Source organism: Sinocyclocheilus anshuiensis, unplaced genomic scaffold, assembly GCF_001515605.1.
Source record: "Sinocyclocheilus anshuiensis isolate Anshui unplaced genomic scaffold, SAMN03320099.WGS_v1.1 scaffold2357, whole genome shotgun sequence".
NCBI classification, from domain to species: Eukaryota; Metazoa; Chordata; class Actinopteri; order Cypriniformes; family Cyprinidae; genus Sinocyclocheilus; species Sinocyclocheilus anshuiensis.
Window position 1 is genome coordinate 89,788 of NW_015549716.1, and position 18,596 is coordinate 108,383.

At 36.0% G+C, this 18,596-nt stretch overlaps 1 protein-coding gene across 3 annotated transcripts in view; it reads right to left on the minus strand.

Annotated features, from left to right (window-relative positions):
- The window catches only part of LOC107660752 (neurofascin-like), a 90,491-nt gene extending 75,010 nt beyond the window's left edge, over positions 1 to 15,481 (minus strand). The window contains exons 1-2 of one of the 3 annotated variants that reach the window (XM_016450149.1): positions 15,382 to 15,481; positions 14,280 to 14,436 (exon numbers count right to left, since the gene is read on the minus strand). The gene's annotated coding sequence lies outside the window, so the exon portion shown is untranslated. Of the gene's footprint in view, positions 1 to 14,279; positions 14,437 to 14,906; positions 15,271 to 15,381 lie in introns of those variants that run through there. The other 2 variants (XM_016450150.1, XM_016450151.1) reach the window with 2 other exon arrangements.
- Between the last annotated feature and the right edge of the window lie 3,115 nt (positions 15,482 to 18,596).

The window sequence follows — 18,596 nt, forward strand, 5'->3', positions numbered from 1 at the left end:
CTTCTTGAGAAATGCTGCCCGGTGACTTTTATTAATAAATAGATTTAAATAGCCTACTGGAGAGACGCAGGTAGGCTAATTCACACAGGCGACTGTCACCTCTCTCGAATAATTAATTCAAGTAGCTAAATGTTATAATTAATTCGAATAAATGTGATCTTACCGCACTATTTCAACAATGTGAGGGTGAGTAATGACAATTTTCCTTTTGGGTGGACTATCCCTTTAATTATATTTGTTTAGCTAAATTGGCAAATCAGAACAGTTAACATCTATTCAGAGTCAACTCACTCTTTGTATTATGGGTTTAGTAGATATCAGAGGTATCAAATTTTATTTTTATGGTGTTCGTGTAGGGACAACTAGCTCATTTGTGATGTATAATGCCTCTTATTGGCTAAGGAAGTAGGGATGCAGCGATTAACCGGTTTCGCGATTAACCGCACTTTAAAACGTCACGGTTAATTAATCGTAAAGGTTCCGCTAAACCGAGTGTTTCTGTTACACGGAACGGAACTGTTGCAGCTTGCGCAAAACGAAAACAAAGTTACACTAGCGGTGCACCAGCTTAAAATGACGTGCTTATCAGAGGCACGGAGGCTACTACATGCATTCGATTAACTGTGACAGAGGGACCAAACAGCGAAGCTTTATTTCCACCAGAGAAATGCCTGTCGATAGTGTGGGACCATTTTGGGTAGGCTTCACCAAGAATGACCAGGGTGTCATTTAAATATTGCTGTAAAAAACTGCTGCTAAAGAGTGAATACATAAGGGATAGGCTAATGCACGGCTAGCTGTACATTGAACGATTTTAATGCACGACGTGAAGGCAAGAACCACCTGACGCGAAGCTACAGCTCGTTAGCTCCGCATTCTGCCCGCTTCAGATCAGAAAGAGATTAAATAGTGTGGTAAGATCACATTTATTCGAATTAATTAATTATGAGGTCTGGCAGCTCTTGGGGACAGCTGGTCTTTCGTTTATAAGGTCCATACCTCTCCACACACATTCTGTCCTCCTATGTCCCACCCTCCATTGATCCAAAGACCCTTCTCCGCTTATCCTGCTGTGTACAGAGCCGGTCAGAGGGTCAGATTAATGGTAGCCCTTCACAGCTGCTGCCGAAGGCAAAGCAGATACATCCACATTAGTCTTGCAACTCTTGAGACAGTCCTCCCTTTCTTCCATGATCCAATTCACTCTCTTCTTATATATATCTAACAGGAGGGAACAAAATCGAAGAAAGAAAAAAATAGTTTTTATGACTGAAACAACATAAATTCTATCCGGGTCAATGATATTGATTCACTTCCATATATCCTGAAGCTCTTCTTTTGGGCACTTTAAAGTGAAAATTCAGTTCCACTGTTTCTTGATTTAACTCACGTTCACACATCTTTAACACATTCAGATACAGCTAAAACATAAATGGATTCAGTGGCTTCATAAATAAAAAAGTGTCTCATTAACAGGGTCGTGACATCATCAGTTATGTAAACCATTAAATAGTTAAAGGGTCATAGTTTAAGCTCATGTCCCTTGTCCAACCACAGAGCAGATGTCAGGTAGGCCACAGCCTTAACACAAACACAATAACTCTAACAGCATGGTACCTGGCTGTCTGAGTTTCCCCCAATAAGCCGCAGACACATGGGTTAGCTCAAGCAGGAACATGGGTAGACTCTGTAATTCAATGAAGACCCTGAACAGCAGGGATATTAGAGGAGTAAAATGTCAGAGTGCTTGGATCAGAATGATCTCGGTGATGTAAACAGTTTCTCTGAAGTACTACTTAACAGATCACATAAAGATAGAGATAGAGAATTACAGAGAATGAGAGAGGAAACAACTAAGGAAGCAGCTGGTCAAAAAAGGGAAATCAACACAAATGATGCTAAATATCTATATCCATACTTATGAAACTGGTTCTGGATGTGGATTGGCCATTGCAGCATTTCTGTCAGGGTCATAAACAACAAAGACCCCCCAAATATTCAGAATAGTTGATTAATATGAGTTTTCAATGATAAAGTCTGAATCTTTTGCATTTAGTGCCCTTCAGTCTTAAACATGTGGTTACATCACTGGCTCTAGCCATATTATTTTGCACAAAATAATTGGAAAAGCTGAATCTACAGCATCATTACTCCAGTCTTCAGTGTCACATGATCCTCAAGAAATCATTCTATTATGTTGATTTGCTGTGCAATTATTATTGGTGCTCATTCTTATTCTAGGCTTATTCAAAAACATTAATAAAACAGTATTGCATGTGTTACAAATACAGAATTTTTTTCAATGATATAGTCTACATTATATCTAATCAAATGAATGAATGAATGATAATATTTCACAATACTCAGGTTCGTCCAGCTAGATAAACTTCACAAATTCAATCCATTTTTTTTATGCCTGTGATACTTCTCACGCCTATGCAAGCCAGCTGTATGATTATAAACTTTTTACATGTGTTTTTTTTTCAACGGGAAAAACTCTCTAAATTACACCAAAATAATAATTACCGTATTGGCCCAGATATAAGACGACCCTGATTATAAGACGACCCCCCTTTTTCCAGATGTACCTTTTGGAAAAAGGCTTTTTAAAAACCAAATCTTGTTTTTTCTCAGTAAAACACGTTTTGTCTTCAATTATTTTCATATTGCATATTTTTCCTATTTTAATTTTTGTTTTGAAAGTATGGTAAAAACTGGTAAAATGTACCAACAATCACATTTAAAAAATATACACTTTTTGATATACCGTAAAAAAAAAAAAAAAACAGGTAGCCCATCTGAATTAGGGCATTTAGGCTATCCATCTAATAGTAGCCTACCAAAATCTTATTAACAGTAGAAGTTAAATCTTACTGTAGTCTTCAAATCTGGGTACTGTCTTAAGTTTTAAAATCACAAAGGGAGTTTGGTCCCATCAGGCTAACGTGACAGTCACGACTCATGCAGCTGTAAGGTTTTCTTATTCTTTTGTTTTTACTCGCGATCTTTACAACACGCATTACATTACGTATTTCATGGCACACTTGTTTTATGCGTATTTGGCGCCACCTATTGTTGTGGGTGTATTATTGACATGTCAAAGTCTAGACCCTGAATATAAGACGACCGCGTTTTTTCAGATGTATTTCCAAGAAAAAAAAAACGTCTTATATTCGGGTCAATACGGTAACTCAATAAATTACATTATACATAATAATGGTACAAGCCAACCATATGAATATCAATGATTTCCACACAATTTCTCCTGTTGCAGAAAATGTGAGTTTCCTGATCTGTCAATCAAGTAAAACATTTTGAGAAAAAGCACATGCGTATACACACACATGACCTATAAAGCAAACTTTTGTGGGCCAGACATCGAAAACATATGGATCATGATGAAACATGCCACAGATCAGGGCTCTGAGCGTTTAACTGTGTCAGTTGAAGAGTCAACCTCAGGTCTGACATCCAGTGTGTTAAACCCTGGGGTCGTGGTTCAGTGACAGAAGGCTGAATCAGATTGAGTGTTAACAAAAAGCCCTTCCTTGCTTGTCGGTCAAACGGTGGCTGTCGTGCGCAGGCCCATTGAACCCTCCTCCTCGGCTCTTCAGGAGCCTCTATCAACAGGAGGTGTTGTCATTTCTTCAGTTAATTGCTGGCGGAGCCCCGATCTGCCCTCAAGAAGTCCGAACAAGGGAGGGAAAGCTTTGGTCTCCCGCCAGAGCGTGTGTGTATCCCCCCATACGCACACACATGCACCAACGTCTAAGAATACAATGGGGCAAAGCAGCTGGACTGCAGAACCACAAGACAGTCCTGAATACGTAATTACGAACCAAGACAAGCCATCTGTGCCATGGAGATCATAACATCTGCTTTAGATCAATAATATGCGCAAATAAAGAAAGTGGATTTTTTTATCCACAAGATTTCCTACTACATCAATTCAAAGCTTCCTTTCTACAGTATGACATAACACATTGTTTAAGCCAATGAACTAATATGAGGGGCCTTTGATAATGATGTAACCTCCCATTGGGACCCAACAGACACCTGTTCTGTATGAAAACACTGATAGAGACTTGTAACCCTATATAGGTCTCAGAAAAAGACTAAATAAATTTACAAGGGTTTATTCAAATTTTTAGCCGGTTGCAAAACAAAGTCAGTATCTATAAAGGAGAATGGATAATACAACTGCAAGGACTCGTGTGTCTCTGGATACTATACAGACTCATGGCACTAATTACAGGAAATTAACTTATTGCATTATCTTTCAGACTAAGAAAGAACAGGTCAAATGACCTAATATAATTTTTAAAAAGCATTTATACTTAGGCTGCATGTATTTGATCAAAAATACAGTAAAAACAGTAATACTGTGAAATTGTATTACAATTTAAAATAACTGTTTTCTATTTGAATATTTTTTCAAATGTAATTTATTCCTCTGATGGCAAAACTGAATTTTCAGCATCATTACTCCAGTCTTCAGTGTCACGTGATCCTTCAGAAATCATTCTAATATGCCGATTTGGTGCTCAAGAAACATTTCTCATTATTATCAATGTTAAAAACAGTTGTGCTGTTTAATAATTTTGCGAAAACTGTGATAATTTTTTCAGGATTCTTTGATGAACAGAAAGTTCAAAAGAACAGCATTTATTTGAAATAGAAATCAATTGTAACATTCCTTTAAACAGTCTTCATTGAAATAAATTTTTACCATTCATGTTCATCCATCCATATAGTTTTGAATCATTCAAAACTATATGGATGGATGAACATGAATGCTACAAATTGAGACCATTCAGAATGGGTACAAAAAATATGTAAAAAATATATATATTCCCAGGCTACAAAACAAGACAGAAAGAGTGTCGTCACGACTGCAGTCTCATCCTCTTCAGAGCCGTGGGAAAAGACAAGGATAAAAGTGTCACTGCTGACCATAAGGTTATTTTAGATGCGTCAAATAACAGACACCCCCCTCTGAGAAACACCTGCAGGCATGGTTATTATTTCTAGGGACAAAACGCTTGTGCCAAACCAAGGTTATCACATCTCAGCTAATTATATGGAACGGATACGGCCAAGGATACCCATGAATCTTAAAAATATCAGCATAACACTTTCAACTAGACATTTTAGGCTAATTTAAAGAAGCAGTAATTAATTAAATGATGAAATGTGATAAAGGGAGTTGTTATCTAATACAACAAGCAGATCACTGTGTTTCTGTGAACATTAGGTGAAGCTCTGAATCTGACTTACATGTAGCAGGCAGACATAATCCTTAATAGAATCAGCACTTAAAGGGATAGTTTGCCCAAAAACTTAAAAAAAAATTTTTTTTTTTATGCATTTGGCAGATGCTTTTATCCAAAAGATAATACATATTTGCATCTAAAGTGATTTTACTCTAAAGAACATGCCATTTTCTCTTACAGAGACACATTCAGCATGAGATACAATCAGGGTTATATTATAGTTTAAAAACATTTTTATTACTTGAAATTAAATAAATGATAACGGAAATTTTTCCATCTAGTTGCCAAGTCAACGTTTCTCATTTACATTTAGTTTAACTTTATGTACTAAAATAAAATTAAATATATATTTAAAAAATAAAAGCTAAAAAAAATGTTAAAAGCATTATAAATGAATAAAACATTAAAATAAAATTAAAAATACAAATATTAATAAAAATGTAAATGAAAAACGAATTCAAAATATTAATAAGAACTATAATAGTATCTCAATGACACTATATGGGTGCACTGGGTACAATGATGAGCTTGATGGAGAGTGACATGCAGAACTGAGATATTAAATAGATCCCTATAAAAACACCATTAATGAAAAATTACTCTCCATTTCACACACATAAATTAAATGTCTTGTGTCAACATACATTTATAATGGCATCCCCCTCCCCCATGTTAGTTCGCCCTCACCCACCACCTTCATCTTTGGCTTTTACATCTCAGCAAGCAACTGCGTTATCGAAACTAATCTTAATTTAATGTTCTCAAATTTAAATTAAACCCTGACATTTCAAGCTAACCTGCAACGGTGCATTAGGTTATAAACACAATCACCTTCTGGGTGACTCACCCACATGAAATCCAAAAGGCACAACAGTGTGACACTTCTGCATGTAATGACCTTCAAAACAGCCGTGGTGACACTGACCTTTGGGTTATGGCCCTGGAGAAGGAAAAATAAACTCTATGTCGTAACCTCATCTGTGTCATCTGAAAGCAATCACAATGACAAACAGATCGATTCAAATGCCTTAAATGGAGATGCTACTCTAATTAACAGCTACGCAAGAAGATGAGAAAGAGTGATACAATGGAGAAGAAACTGAGACTGATGGTTGATAGACATCCCGACATTAACAAACCCTCATTTCCTGACCTTTGCTGAGATTAGCCATTCAGCAGTGCGCTCAGGATAGGACTGTCTGAACACATTAGCCACTAGCCCATGGTGAAACATCATAAATGAGAAGCTGCAGCATGTAACTATGAGTCTAAATAACTTAAATGACAGGACTGAATAGCACTTATTTGGCCTGAGGTCAATATGACCTGTATTTTGTGGGGCACAACAGAGTTAGCGCTATGCTAACAACAAAACAATCTATCATTTCCAATGTGGGATAAATGCTGAAATATTTGAATCATTGCCAAATCCTGAAGTAGTAATTTCTTGAGCACTTCTTCATTCATTCAAACAACCATTGTTACTTTTGAGCTGCAAACATACAGCTGATTTTTTTTTAGAAATATTATAAATGAAATATGTCTGTCTGTATATTAATATATATCAAATAAAGAAAATATAACTAATATATACAAGCGCACACGCACACATTTATAAATATATTCATCTGGTAAAGTCTGGTATTATTTTGAGGCCAAATTCTATTCATTGTAAGCTAAGGGGTCTATGATTTCATTCAGCAAATGTACGAATTAATAATTAAAGACTTGCTGTTTTAATTTAGTTCAGTTCATGTCAATGTAGGTTACACACTAACGGTTTATCAGCATGTTTAAATGGGTATGGCAACAAATCCTTGCTGGATTGATAAAAAATTAAAAGCAAAAAAAAAACTTGGGACATATTCATAAACAAATTAATAATTACATTTCTGTTGTCTCATAAGCTAATATCGTATGTGTGGCCTGTGTTCTCAGTTTGTGTGCAGCAAGAGGTACAGATGGGAGCGTGTGCAATTTGGCTGGTCTTTCCCTAAAAACCCCACAGCATACATCTGGCACAGAAAATCATTCTCTCTCCCATGCATCTGCGCTGTCTGTTCGTGTCACGGAGCAATGAGGTGAGGTGAGACATGAAATGATTTGTACAAATTGAGCATTTATAACCTCGAAACTATGAACACAAATTTGGAGAGTGTTGGAAAATTAATACATATTTGTTCTTTCATATAATAAAGGATTATTTCGATATTTATTTATTTATTGTCTAGCAGCTTGTCTACTGTAGTTTCTTGTTATCTCAGTACCTGACAGCTTGCTCGCCACACATCAATTTTTTTCATCTTCCTTATTTGCTGACATCAAAAAAAAAAAATCCTCTCACAATGGGGGAAATTCCCTTGCTGTGGTTTCTCTGTGCTCCTGTCCATCACACTCAAATTTGGTGCTCTCCACAAAACACACTTCGATACAAATCTGGTTGAACCAGAAAAGACTGTCATTCAAAGATTGTTTTCTTCTGGTTTTTTTATCATACCAATCATTCCCTCTCCTTTTATGTCAGTCTGATCCCCCCCTATTTATTTATTTCTTTCTTGGCCCACTTTTTATTGAACAATGGAGACAATCGGGCGTCCCCTGAGGGCAGATGAAGGCGAGTTTAAATATCAAAAGCCCACAATGGACACCACGCCAGACTCCAAGGAGCTCCTTTCCCTGGCCCCCACTGTCCATCTGCTTATAACGGGAGAAGTGAGGGATGAAGGATAGATAGTGAGAATGGAGACACAGTGACAGACTTTCATCTCTCACTCCTTTCTTGCCTTTTTCTCATTGTTTTGAACAACTCATGATTCTCCCTGTCAGCTGTCAAATGATGCTACACTGTAAAAAATGACCGTGAATTTAACGGTAAAAGACTGTAAAAATGCTACAGTAAAAACCTGTTAAATGGTTAACGGTAAATTCCCCTACTATATATGGTGAAAAACTGTATTCGACATTACATGTATTGGACATTAATTTTACGGTAGTATACTGCATTTGGAAGTGAAAAAGACTGTATTATTTACAGTGAATAACCGTAAATTGACATTCCCAGAATTCCCTGCGTTACATTTCAAATTTTATGTTTTTTTGTTGAAATAACTGTTTCTTTTTAGTTTTTTTTCTTATCAGTTTTGTATATTAGGGTTGTGTGTTACACCTAATGTTGTTAAATGAATGTTTATTGCATTATTTCAGTTTCATGTGTGTTACCATGATGGTGTTTGGTGTTTGTGTGAATGATACTGTGCACCTTCTATATATGTTATTATTTAAAAGCTGCTTGTGATAGGCTTTGGTTCATCATGTGACTTTCTCATCACCACCTGCATTTGGTGGTTATCAGTGTATTACAAAGGTACAAAACAGATTTTATTACTTCAATAGGTTGGTATATAATAACATTTTATCAGTTAATGAAATTACGGTATTTAACTGTAAAGTTAAGTTAAAACCGTAAAAACTAAAACGTTGCTACCGTTTTTTGTACGGTAAAATTCCGGCAACCACAGCTGCCGGTTTTTTACCGTAAATTTTACGGAATTTTTTTTACAGTGTATCTGTGTCCCTAATACGTGGAAAAAAATTACTTTAATGATGAATAGCTAATGCACTATTTTACAATGTGATTGTTAAATGGACATATAGCCTATATACTGTACATGTTCTTCTATTCTATTTTTTTTATTCATTTTCCAGAATACATAAAATGTTAGTTTACATGTAGTTCACATTATTTAAAAGACATTAATGCATTACAATAGAACATTTAAAAAAGTTATTTTTAAATGTTCTTTTTTTTTAAACAGTCCTCTCTTCTCTTTCTTGAAACCTCCCTCCCCTCAAGCCCCGAGGCTCAAGTTTCCCAACAGGAATGAGTCTTCATTCTTTCACATCATCCTGTTTTGTGACTGACTGCATGACACTGATACAGAAGGCAGAATCTCACGGTAACTGTAGGGCAACTGACATAAATGAAGAATCACCTGTAATATCCCTGAGCTATATGTCCCAAGTGACTCAACGTCAATCTTAACATATGTGAAACCACATTAATAAGAACATAGAGAGCAATTTCAAGCTGTCAGGCAGTTCTATAGAAGGCTAAATGTGTTTTTTCATTTCTAAAAACATCAAGTGCACCTGGAAGTAATAACAAACCTCACACCCTGATCTCCGATCCTTTCATCATCTATAAAGATGGCTTGTTATTGTCCATTTATTTCCATTCACACTAGAGAACAAGACAAGGCATGTGTCATGTTTTCTTCCTTGTTTACGGCGACGGGTGTTTCCACCTGGGCAGATTTTGATGGGGAAATTCCAGGGCTTGCTGGCTGTCTGTGATCCCAAGGGATATACGGATCTAATGAAGAAGGGTGGGGGGACCCTTGAACAAGCTGCAATGTGAAAATGTGTCATATCAGATGACTCCATTGCTAATTTGATCAGAAGGTTATTGATTTTCTAGGCTAACTTAACTGATTGTAATCTGGTGAAAAATTAATTGGCCATATGGCTTTAAATTTGGCATGGAACTTTTTTTTTTTTAAACCAAATATACAAAATATGCGGTTCAAACATGGACTTATTAATGACGAGCAATCCTGCCGAAATATCATGCTGAAATTTCCGGTGATATGAGATTTTACTGAGTGGTTTTGTTGATGACAGCAAAATAGTTCACCCGAAAATTAAAATGTACACGCGCTCAGACCATCCAAGGTATAGATGAGACTGTTTCCTCCTCAGAACAGATTTGGAGAAATTTAACATTACGTCACTTGTTCACCAATGATGACCTTAATGATGTTTTTTTTTTCTTCACAAGCCGTTAATTGGTGGACTGGAGTTGTATGGATTACTTGTGGATTATTCTGTTTGGACTCTCATTCTGATGGCACCCATTCACTGCAGAGGATTCATTGATGAGCAAGTGCTGTAGCTAAATTTCTTCAAATCTGTTCCGATGAAGAAACAAACTCATCTACATGCTGGATGGCTTGAGGGTGCATACATTATCAGCCAATTAAAATTTTTGGATGAACTATTCCTTTAATACATCTTCATATGTTTATTTTATTTTTTTTACCTATCAAACATGTAATGACAAGCAATCCTGCTGAAATATCGTTGAAATGATCACATTTAGGAAGTATTACTATTACTGTTTTGTTGATGACAGCACAAAATGAATCTCTATGCTTTTTTTTAATATTTAAGAACATACTAGCTAGAATGAAACTAAATATCAAACAGAAATATATGTAGAGGCACCTGACTATTACAGGTTCTTTATATTGTCAACTTATTGTGAAAATTACCAGCCAATCAGGTACAATACAGCTTTACTTCATTGTAAGTGTGCCTTCAACAAAGGTTCGCAAATACTGCTCTCACAGTCTAGTTAATGGTTAGCATTTTTAGCTTCTGTGACTCTGGGACCTCAAACATCTGTCATTCAATGAGTTTTAACAAAACAAATCCCCAAAGAGTTCAATGGTTCTGCACTAAAGAGAAGAAGTATTCGGTTAAAAGATTTCCTCCTTTCAGCCATAAACAATAATGTAAATCAAACAAGCCGCCACATAAAAGTTATATTATAACCCTTTTCAACATCATATTTATTATGTACAATGTAAAACCTGAGTCAACACGTGATTAAAGAGCATCTCTGATGTCTATGTTCTGTTTGGTATTTAAAGAAAGCAGCACACAACTTTATAATGAAAATAAATACTTTAAAATGACTCACAATGACAGTCAATGGAAGGCTTTGGGATTTGATTGCATTGTATAGTTTTGACTTTTGATAATATAGTTCAAGAAAGTGGTTATGGGTCATCGTCTAGTTTTGATATTTGAATTTGATTTAAAAAAATAAATAAAAATGCAACTTTAAAAAAAAAAAATGTCAACTGTATATATATGAAAAATGCGAAACAACTCTTCTGACATCACATGAGCCACACACACACATACACACACACACACACACACACACACACACACACACACACACACACACACACACAGACCACAGACACACTCTATCATTAGTCTCATCACTGTCTTCACTAATTGCCATGGACAATATTTTCTGTACTTCCCATGCTTAATTTATGTGCTTAATCTATTAGTAGCATTTCCTTTGAGAAAACACTGTCCCTGATGAATACGAATGACCCACTGCTTCAGAAGCCTGTGCAGGTGCAGGGCTGCTGGCTTTACAGAGCCAGTGGCCTCCCTGCGGGTGCAGGGCACCATGTGTGCCCTGCTAAAAGTCACTGAAAGAATCAAAAAGCCAGCGGAGGACTGTTACAGACAGTTCCCATAGTGCCTATAATGCTTGAATGATTTGAAACAAGAAGAATAAGCATGCAAATATATAATGCACTGCAAACGCTTTGAAGTTATACATCAAAAACAACGTCATAAGTCACAGAGGTCATTGCTAGAAAGGCAGAGCGGAGCGCTACTATAGATCAAACAGGACATCTAAATCAGTCCTTAAGTTGTGTCAAATACAAATACGGAGAATGTCTCACATTCAATGATTTTGTTGGCTATTTAGCTACTGGGCCATGATAACATATTCAGAGTGCATCAGACAGGAAGAGCTTAACAATGAAACAGGAGTGAATCATGCAGTGAGATGCATGGGTAACTTCATGTTCTCTAAAATTATATTAACTGAGAATCTCTGCTGTCGCATGAAAATTATGAGTGACAGTGGTAGAGAGCAATCCAGGAACTGTATATGAGTCTGTCTACCAGCTGCACTAATTATTTACAATATTTATTACATTTAATACATTTATCACATATTCAATTCAAATGATTTACAAATATTTCATATATATTAAATATTTTATTAAACATTACATATCTGACTTGTAAAATAAGTAAATATTTAATTTATTAAATATATAAAAATATTTAAAAGATTTTAAACAAACCCCCTTTAAGTCTACCTTGATCAGACAAATTGATCACAAAATAATTCAGAGTGAACTGTAGGCCAGAGATATGCTAATGTTCAGTGACACAGAGATGAAACAAACAATATATTGACTTCGAAAGCCACTTCCATGTAAAGTACAATGCAAAATAATGTCATTGCTTAAATTATCTTAATTTGGGGCCTAGCAAATACTGATATACGTCATTTATAACCCGTCATTTATAACGATCAATAACCCTAATTTGTGTAAATGTGCCCAGCAAGGCCTCTTTACTCATTGCTGGGATAAAGTTGTGTCTTGTACCACTCTGCAAAAAAAAATAAATCAATGTAGATGCAGCTAGTAATGTGTCCTCCTTGTTTTAGGCCAGTCTGAATCCATAGCTATCCACTGCCTTGACTCAGCTGAAGAGCACTTTAGGGGCTATAACAATTTTCCATTAGCTCTCCATTCATGCACACAGACACAAGGCCCTGTAGCCGTCTCCTAAAACATACTGCTCTAAAATACAACCAAATGTTTCAGCTGATCCCATTGTTTTGGTCTTTCTCATTTTCTTGTCCTCTCTGAGGAAGAAACAGAGCCAGACATAGATTGGAAACTAGAACGAGGGCCTGCCTGACATCTTCTTTTCTCTCTCCTTCCAGTGTGCAACAGTTCTAATCGGCACCGGGCCAGACTCCGCTTCCAGACGCACCTCTCTCACCCTGCCTCGCCCCCCTCTGGAGAAAGCTGCTGTTGCTTGCATAGCTAAAAATAGCACCTCTGGAAACAAAACCCTGAGAAGTAAAAGGTGAGCATCCCATTGCAGAGTGAGAAACCTGAGAGTAGGTGAATCTGAGCTGTGGAGGAGGGGAAAGATGGGAATGCTAGTGGAAGAAATGAAATTACGTACTATATGTCATCTATTGACCTTATTTCAATGCAGTCATTAAGGACGTATTGGATATTATGCAGCAAGTCAATCAATCTTCCTAAATATCCTAATTCATCTTCTGTTTATCCATATTTAATACTTCAAAGAAAAGTGAGAAAGAAAGAAAGAAAGAAAGAATGAAAGAAAATACTTATTTACATCAAATTTACCCAAAAATGTGAGCTTCTTCCCATTTAAATTTTCTTTAAGTGGCAGAAGGTGCTGAGAGAGAATTGCAGGTTTCTCTAATGCTGTTTTAATTGCAGGCTCAGTGGGAGTATCCACAGGATTGAGCCACAACTAACATGTTGCCAAGTAAAAGGATTTCTTTAAAATTCACCATATGGCAGAAAATACCTCTCTATAGGTGGTGAGGGGGTGTGCAGGTAAAAGCATGTGGTCATTTGTAGACAAATTCCTCTCATTTAAAAATGTTTTTTGAATAACGCAACATTTTATATTTAAAAAAAAAAAGCTCATTAAACATCAAAAAGTGTCATGTTAAACTACAAAAATGTATATATAAATGTTTTCTGAGGATTAAACATAATCAAAGCTAGCAATAGAAAATGAGTGGAATATCAGCGTCTAGTGGTGTGATAAAGTCACTGCGACTTACAGAGAATGGACACTGAACTAGAAGCGGAACTGGGTTTGATGCAGTTGAGCAATAGTAAAAAAACAAAAATAAATACATAAATAGTTCAAAAATAGCACAACCATCTATTTTAATATTCTTCTAAAACTTAAAACCTACAAAATATCATATTACATGAACTGCTATTATATTTGAAGTTTGCATCATTGGTTTTGTTGCTTTCTTTTTAATACTGTGTAGCTGGTTTGAAACAATCTCTATTGTATAAAGCACTATAAAAATAAAGGTGACTTGACTACATTTGTAACCTCCATTCACTTTTTTTAAATGTATAGGCTAGATTATGTTACTGGTTAAAATGCAGGCAGTACCGTTTGCTCTGACAAATCCAAGATTTAATCTGACACAGTTCTCATTAAATTACTCTTTAGAAATTCCTAATCAGGATAAAAAAAAAAAAAACTTTTGTCGGGTTGCCAGCAGTTATCAAATTTCACTATCTGCTAAGATCTATGAAATACCTCCATGAATGATTGCAACACAATATGACAAAGACTGCAGAATGGGGGGATGACGTTCATCTCTGGATCATTCAGAGCACGGTCCAACTCAGTGGTAATATGGGCCCAGGCCAGGTCACATGGCCACAGATATCATCTGATGTGGGCAGCTTTGCAACTTTAATTCATGAAGGAAAAAAAATGAGTTCGGTTAGTGGACTAACTGAGTTTCCCAAAGCTGCAGTCAAAAATTATAAATGGAAACCTTGTCCCTGTAGGCCCACATATTATGAAGTCAAAGATCAAACAGAATTGTACACAATCACAACTATGCAATCGGAGTCCCAGATTGATTCTCAGATATATCAGAATACTTGATACTTACTTTAGATATTAGGTAAGATAGATAGATAGATAGATAGATAGATAGAAATGCTACACAGACAGACACATTTAAGGCTTACAACTTTTCATCCTGCCATTAAAGCAAATATAAATCACATTTAAAGAATACTATGTAATAATAATGCTCATTGCCAATATCAAGATGATTTGCTATCTGAACCTTAGATGTCAAACTTATTTTATCCACACAGGCAAAACTAACATCCTAAGAGACAGTGAATTATATCACAATGCAATATTTACCATCAAATGTGGCCTGAAGGTTCCTCATGTAATGAAACGCAGCTGCAAATGTTAGTCCCGTTCGCACAATATCCTTGAGCTACAAGAAGCGCCCTGGATGGGGCGATGACACTTTCACTTCCTACAGCATCCTTGGCCAACATTCGGCCTCAAAAACAACTAACAACTTGACAGCCTCGAAACGCCCGAGTTTATCCATCTAAATATGGATGGTGACTTTAAATGAGGCTGCTTTTATATTTATCTACCGTTTGGCGAGATATTGCCGGTCTCTTCGGGCTGTGATCATTTGCGCAGAGCAGCAGAAATAAGACCGCATCACTCAGAGATGCGCAGAGAGGCTGAAGCACGCGGGATGCGCGAGCGGCCGTATTAAAGAAACACAAATCTAGTCTGTCTTTGTCTGCTGTGGAACAAGGCCAGTGGCTTGTAATTCATTAACCCTGACAGCGCTGTGATAACATCGCACTCTTACCTGTGTCGCTGTTGGTTTGGCCACATATGATGCAGTGTGATTCTCCCATACGCACTGTAATGCGGTAAAGGCGGGTAATATCCTCCCTTGCTTCGCTCTCTCTGTGCATCCCTCTCAGAGCGCGCGCGCTAAACTCGCTTCCGATTTTACAGCATCCGCGCTGCACTTCAACGACGCGTCAGTTTCATAACACGTGATTAATGCATATATTTGTAATAGCTAAATAAGCTAAAACACACTGAACGCTTAAAAATAAATAAATAAATACAATTATGGGCTGGTTTATTTTTTACAACAATATTTTTTCAAATATTACTTAAGTCTAACATGTGCAGTGCATGTAAACACAATTGCACCGTTTTGGTTATAGATTATTTCTGAAAGGCGTTGTGGTACTGATGACAAATTACACAAATTCAACTATTAATTTGGCACTCAAACAAATTACGCACAATTGTAAACAGACAAATAAATAAACAAACAAAGCTATCTTCAAAGTTTTTTTGGTTACACTTTACTTGAAGGGGTGTGCATAAGACTTGACATGACACCTACATAATCATGACATGACACATGTCATGAATATGAAGGTTTTTTTATGCAAGTTTATGACAACTGTCATTAAGTGTCATTCGCTCAGTTATGTAATTTTTAATGCAAAGATGACATTGTTTGAGATGTCTTTGTTATGGGCTATGGTTAGGGGTGAGGGTAGGGGTAGGGGTAGGTTAGGGTTAGGTCAAATAATGTCATATTTGCATTAAAAATGACATAACTGAGCGAATGACACTTAATGACAGTTGTCATAAACATGCAAACCTCCTTCATATTCATGACATGTGTCATGTCATGATTATGAAGGTGTCATGTCAGTCCTATGCACACCCCTTCAAGTAAAGTGTTACCGTTTTTTTTAAAGAAAGTAATCATTTTATTCAGCAATTAATTGCATTAAATTGTTCAAGACTTCTACACTGTTTAAAAAATATTTTCAAATGCGGTCCTTTTGAAAATTCAATTAATAAAAAATTCTTAAGAAATTAGTATTTTCACAAAAATATTGAACAGCACAACTGTTTTCAACACTGATATTAATAAGTATTATAATGTATAATGTATATTAAAATGTTTCAGTGTTTCAGCATATTAGACGTTTGGAGCAATGGCACCTAAACATTTAGCATTTCCATCACAGGAATACATTAAAATATATTAAAATATTACATGTATTTACTTACTTAATTATTTATTTATTTATTTTATCAAATAAATGCAGCCTTGGTGAGCATAAGAGACTTCTTATTGCTGAGCCCAAACTTATATATATATATATATATAAACTGTCATTTGATGAAAGAAAGAGATGCACAGGATTATTCAAAACAATATCTTTATCATGATAGGCTGAGACATACTCTTTCTTTATCAATGGCATTCTGTTCCAAACACACAGCGTTCTTTGATTGGAAACTTTACATCATCCATTACAATATAGTGACACACTGGCCCAGTTCAACATCACACATATAGCATGAACAGAGTCGCACAGACTATCCCCTTGAACGCATATCTCCATTTAAGAGTATTATAAGCATCAGAAATGCACAAGCATCAACAAATAGACACAGTATGACAACACCTGCACATTATCTATAATGGACTTTTACACAAACACAACATAGAGATTATTATAAAAAGGAGTTTTCAATATTAAAACTGCAGTCAGTATCAAATGTAAAGATGCAGCTAGAAGATAAGAAGTAATTGGAGAAAGTCTGTGACAGGCATGGTCATTTAAAATAATACCATTTACTCTAAATTACATTCCAGAGGCCATACATCTCTAGAGCTTCAAAAAACTACAGCTTACAGACCAATGTAAATTAAGCTGGAAAAAATGTCTCTGAGAAGTTTAAATTTTACTTATGGACAAATATACTGGAAGCTGCTGGGAAATCTAATCTCGTATGCAGCCTGCAGTTTGTTCCAGGCTCCTCAGCTTGCAAAAGTCAATCCTGCATACTAAACCTTAACGACAAAGGCCTGCACTGCCATTCCCACATTATACACAGATTTGCTAGGCACTGACAGACTTTACTGTGATGTTTGGAATACAAAGTAAAACTGCTCAGTACCCCGCTGCCAAGGTTTTCATGTAGTTTATGCCAGTCAAGGTCACACAATGTACAGGTCAAACTTCCCTGCAGTTACTGTTGTGTGCACTGCACACGTGTACTCTTATATGTGCGCGCGAGCCTCTAGTGGTCACAAAGAGCATTACAGTACGACTAGTATTGACTACAGTAGGCTACTGTACAATAGGTACCATGGTATCGGCCTGCTACAGTAGTACATGGTCTTTAGGTAACACTATGTTATGTGGACACTTATTATGGCATATCCTCCTGAGAACCATAAAAAAAGTTTTGTGAATTTTATATATATATATATATATATATATATAGCAAATGGAGAAAAAACTTTTTTGTTTTTTCATGGCATGTATAGGCAAAAACAACGTTTTATTTTTTCAGATGATTCTCAACTATGTTATGAACGATATAACAGAATGATTCGATATATTATTTAATTTTATGCAATATGTGCGTAAAATGTCCATGAAGTGGTATTCCCATTCTATATAATGCATCTATACATTGCATATAATTTGCATATTAATTTGTTCTTGGGGCTAATCATAATGAAAAAATACGTTCATAACAAAAAGTCATATTCCGATTTGAAACCCCATAACATTATTCTGAGATGTTTTTTTACGACAAACAATTTGAAAATTAGTCAGATACAGGCAGGGCAGACCTTTTGAGGGGCATGTGCTGAAACTGAAAAAGGGCACCCCCCCTCCTTAATGACAAATGACAAAACACAAAATAATAGTCTCAAAAGCTTTAGATTTATTCACTATTAATAACAACCATAATATATATAATATATAGGGTTTCTTAGGTCTATAGGTCTATTTATTATAATGACATGGCTTTTAAAGACTACTTAATTTCTAAATCTCAAAAGGTGGAAGTCAAAAAAAGGACATGGTATGATAGCTTGGCATTATACAGTGCAAAGGATATCTGGCCTTCTAGATGTAAAGTAGGCTATAACAATGGGCCTCCTGGGTAGTTGTCATTATTATTTGTAGGGTCCTGTGTTTGTGAATTGCTCTTGTGTACTCACTCTTTTTTAATTGTTGTAGC